Raw genomic sequence first — 6,000 nt, forward strand, 5'->3', positions numbered from 1 at the left:
GGTCCTGGAGCTGCAGCCCAAGCTGATCCCTCTCCCGGGCCCAGTTCTCTCTCAACAAGTACAGAAGTCGACTGTCTTCGCTTCATCATCGAAAATCAAGGACCTTCATCTCATGATTTTCTCTCCCTTGCCGCAAAGAAGAGGTTTGGGATCTCGAAGAAAAGTCTAGACTTCCTAGAGGAATACAAGACCGAATCCACGAGACGGCAATATGAATCATCCTGGAGGAAATGGGTCTCCTTCGTCAAGACAAAAAATCCTAAAGAAATCACGATTGATTTCTGTATGTCCTTCTTTATTCACCTTCATGGACAAGGATTAGCAGCCAATACGATTTCAACCTGCAAATCGGCCTTGACTAGACCAATTCTATATGCTTTCCAAATTGATCTGTCCAACGACATCTTCAACAAACTACCAAAAGCATGTGCTCGCCTACGTCCAGCACCCCCACCGAAACCGATCTCCTGGTCACTAGACAAGGTACTCCATTTCGCCTCCAACTTGGACAACGATTCATGCCCCCTCAAGGATCTGACTCAGAAAGTTATATTTTTATTTGCTCTCGCTTCGGGAGCTCGAGTCAGCGAAATAGTGGCATTATCAAGAGAAGAAGGACACATCCTGTTTACCGATTCAGGAGAAGTGACCCTCTCCCCTGATCCGACGTTTCTCGCTAAAAATGAATTACCCACCAAAAGATGGGGCCCTTGGAGAATATGCCCCCTGAAGGAGGATGTCTCTCTATGTCCAGTAGAGAGCCTCAAGGTCTATCTTCGCAGAACTTCGAACTTTGGTGGAGGCCAACTCTTCAAAGGAGAAACATCGGGCAGCGACCTGTCACTGAAACAATTAAGAGCGAAAATCACCTACTTCATTCGCAGAGCGGATCCGAACAGTACACCCGCTGGTCATGATCCTAGAAAAGTGGCATCATCTCTGAATTTCTTTCAGAGCATGGACTTTGAAAGCCTTAAAAACTTCACGGGCTGGAAGTCCTCGCGAGTTTTCTTTAAACACTATGCGAAACAAGTGCACGAAGTCAAACATTTTGTGGTAGCCGCAGGTAGTGTTATGAAACCTGCACCTAACTCTGCGTAGAACAGTGAGTTACTTGGGACTCTAACTCTTCGGGTGCCTATGTTGACCCTCGAGCGATTCATAGTGATGTCGAAAAACACTTAGTGCTTTTATAACTGTTCTTATCCCAGGTGAAATGTCATAGTGTCACACAAGTGCCGCATGCCTTGAGCATGATGTGTTTTAATTAAAGACTTGCGTTCCTCGAGAACGAGTACCTACTAATATCCTGAAATTCCTTTTCAGATTCAAGAGCAAGCCTTTATTTCTATGTACATTATTATTACTGTAAATGAACTTTACTTTTTGCTGTAAATTATTTAATTTCTGCATTTGTGAAATAAAATTTCTATTTTATTACTTGTGCGTCTCTATCAGCTCTTACTTACTATGAAATACATACCTGTCATAGTTTTATTTATTCCTCCTTTCTTATGGTTATGAAGAATTTAAGATGTCTAATCCTAAATTATATTCACCCTGACTAAGTAAGGTTCCTACACGAATACTTACTTCTGATACCCAAGAGATGAACTCTATACACAGTGTCCAACCACCACTGGTCTAATTTCAGAATGTTCCTATACAAATACCAAACATTCAGCTTCATCTCTAAGTTCTTCAAGTTCTTCTCTCAGGATGAATAGCCCTTCAATACCACTTTGACGTCGGCATAGCCCATGGGAATTTCACTGCCAAGGGGGGCAGGATACTTCTTCCCTATGGTTCTTTATCTAAGATTACTTTGCTGTTCTGTCAATGCCTAGGCACTTAATACTAGGGGAAAATCTACCACGATACATTGATTCTCTGGTACTCTTCCATCAGGACGCCATGGCTTGAGCCCAAAAAACGGATTTTGAGCGAAGCGAAAAATCTATTTTTGGGTGAGATAGCCATGGCGTCCTGATGGACCCTCCCTACTACTTCGTCCAGTTTTGTTCCCACCCTGTGCTACTGTATCATGGTGATGGGCAGCAACAGGCTTCAGGATGAAGACGGGCGTGACGTCATTAGAGCAATGGCGTCCGTTTGTTTACGTCTCGAGTATCAGTAGTAGCCACGAGTGAGATTAGCTGTGGAACGGCTCCCAGCTATTCTCAGTCCTTACACACCGAAGCATTAACTCTGTTCGGGGTGAAGATAGCTATGTGGCGCGTTCAGACATGCGCGTCCCCTGTTGTATTACGATGTCTTAAAGGGAAACCTTTGAGATACTCGCTCCAGAAGTTAGAATTCTGTGATAACCTGTGGTTAAATTCTCTGGGAATATCTTAGTAGTCTTATACCCAAGGAAGCTACCAAAAAGGAACCTTCCATCAGGACGCCATGGCTATCTCACCCAAAAATAGATTTTTCGCTTCGCTCAAAATCCGTTATATATATATATATATATATATATATATATATATATATATATATATATATATATATATATATATATATATATATATATATATATATATATTTATATATATATGTATATATATATATATATATATATATATATATATATATATATATATATATATATTTATATATATGTATATATATATATATATATATATATATATATATATATATATATATATATATACATATTTATATATATATATATATACATATATATATATCTATATATATATACATATATATATATATATATATATATATATATATATATATATATATATATATATATATATATATATACATATATATATATATATGTATATGTATATATTTAATGTATATATTCATTTATATATATATATATATATATATATATATATATATGTATATATATGTACATATATATATATATATATATATATATATATATATATATATATATATATATATATATATATATTTATATATATATATATATATATATATATATATATATATATAAACATATATATATAAATATATATATATATATATATATATATATATATATATATATATATATATATATATATATATATATATATATATTATAAAGATCCTAGGAGGCTCTTTTTTTGTTATGAATAAGGATCACACGAATTTAGCTATATTGGCTGATATCTGCACTTGTCATATGATTCAAATTTTCCTAGACACATTTACTAATTACTTCAGATTTTGTGATATTGTTAAAAGCTGTTTGAATGACAATGGTTCAAACAAAGATATAGTAAATAATAATAATAATGCTAACATTAATGATAATAATAATAATAATAATAATAATAATAATAATAATAATAATAATAATAATAATAATAATAATAATGATAATAATAATAATTATGGTAATAATAATAATAATATTAATAATAATAATAATAATAATAATAATAGTAAATAGGGGTATGCAATAAAGTCTTGCTTCTGTAATCAAACCAAGAAGGAGATATTGGAATGAAACCTCAAAGACCATGTAGTGATCACAAGAGCTTTGTATTTTTTATGGATTTACTATTACTTGTATATAATTTTTATTGATAATTTATCTATTTCCTTTTCTCCCAGATATGATTTATCTGTCGGAGCCCTTGGGCTTGTAGCATGCTGCTTTTCCTACTATTATTGTAGGTTTTTTAATAATAATAATAATAATAATAATAATAATAATAATAATAATAATAATAATAATAATAATAATAATAATAATAATAATAATAATAATAATAATAATAATAGACTCAAAATTGGGAATACATATACAAAGATATCGTAATTATAGAGGCTAAAGGGATCCAACAGCTGTCTATTTCTTAATAATTCCGGAAAATTCAGATATTAGATAAAAGGATAATACCGGATTAACGGAAAACAAACCAGGCCTTAGATTCAAATTTCTACCTCTGGTACATGAGATTAAAAATGATTCAACAATATTCCTTTGGGTATAGTCATTTACATGGATTACAGTATTTTACTCGTCTCTGACCATCCAATTCTGTGACTTAACCCAAACCATCGGGAGGCCTAGGCATTATTAAGAGAACCCCAGGAGACGCCCACTTTATGCTGTTTTAATCTTACTGAAATTCCTTTGGATGTTTGGCAGACAGAGAAAAAGTTACACGCTGAACAAGGAATAATGTATATTATATTATTATCATTCCCAGAACTATTTATAATCAACAATATTTTTATTGTACAGTAATGTTTAAACACTACCCTAATGTATACTTTTTTTCTAAAAGGAGTATAGCATCTAAAAAAAAAAATCCTGAAATGTTTAATTTTTCTCTACCTGGACACTATACATATTTTTCTTAGCTTTATTCGTAAAGTCTTTTAGGAAACATTTGCAAGACCAAGGATTTGTAGCAATTCTTTCAATTTTAGTGAACTCGTCCTTAATGTACTCAGGGCTACAAATTCTAAATGCCATAAGGTACATGGAGGACAAAACAGAATGCTTTATAATTTCAGTGACTGGAGTAAAACTGTACATATGAAAAATTATTGGTAGGCTTTCTATAAACTGAAAACTTAAATGTATCAGTTTGTCCAACCATCAAATTGTCTAGAAATGGGATACTGTTATTTTTTTTCATTTTGTATAGTAAATTTTAGAACTGGTACCAATGAATTGATAATTGAAACAAAACCCCGAAGTATTTTCGAAGAAATTTTAATCTTGAGGGTTTTGTTTCAATTATTAGTTCATTGGTACCATCTGTAAAATTTACTATAGAAAATGAAGAAAATAACGGTATCCTGTTTCTAGACGTTTTATTAGTTAGACAAACAGATAAATTTATGTTTTTCATTTATAGAAAGCCTACAAATAATTTTCCATATGTAAATTTCTACTCTGCCTACTCTAAAAATATAAAGCATTCCTTTTTTTCCACCATATACCTTAGGGCAGTTAGAATTTGTAGGTAATATGTATATTTAATGACATATATTTTGGGAATAGATTTGTGCAACGTATCAATGTAAACAATAATAAATTACAATTGTTACCATAAGAGATTTTTCAATTATCATATTTCCTCGTACATTACCTGGAAATATCTAATTTCCTTTATTAAATAACAGGGATTTACTTGATAGGAAAAGTAAAAAAAAAAAAAAAAATTACTTTTACACAGATTTATAAAAAACTCTTTTGAAGCTAGAAATGAAATAAAAATAACCATTCATGTAGAAAAACTAGAATATAATTGGAATAAGATAGGTAATTCAGAAAGGTTGTTGAATGCATCCTCTCACATTGTGAACTGTTACTTTTGTTAAGGTTCCTTTCCTTTATCTGACAACTCCAAAAATAACAAATAAAAGTATTAATGCACAAAGCTGCGTGGAATATTTCTTCCCCATCAATGAAAATCGCCAAATAAAAATGAAAATTAAGATTTCCAGAAAGTATTTATGCCGGTCTACATGTCTGGAAGATAAGAACACTGGAAAAGATGAAGTTTTCCATATCAAAATGGAATACTGGCGTGGAATAAAGAACGACCCTATAAAGAGTCCCTGGATTCTCAATTCTAGTAACTACTATTCTATAAAGTTACCCTCTTTGCCATAATTAGATCGATATTTATGTAATACGTTGCGTAACATTCTATTTTTTTCATTTGAATGAAATGTTATATATATATATATATATATATATATATATATATATATATATATATATATATATATATATATATATATATATATATATATATATATATATATATATATGTATGTATGTATGTATGTATCCCTGTATTTTTTCATCAATTATATAGCCTTTTCGATGAACGGAATTTCAGATATTTTTATTTCCAAATAATTTGATATCAATTTCTTATTGTGTTCTTGTAGAGACGAAAGTTTTTTCAATATTTTTAGTTGTGCAATAATTATTTTTTCCAGATGAGAAGAAGACACAGATCTAATAAAAAATAATCAATATCATAA

Source organism: Palaemon carinicauda, chromosome 23, assembly GCF_036898095.1.
Source record: "Palaemon carinicauda isolate YSFRI2023 chromosome 23, ASM3689809v2, whole genome shotgun sequence".
NCBI lineage: Eukaryota > Metazoa > Arthropoda > Malacostraca > Decapoda > Palaemonidae > Palaemon > Palaemon carinicauda.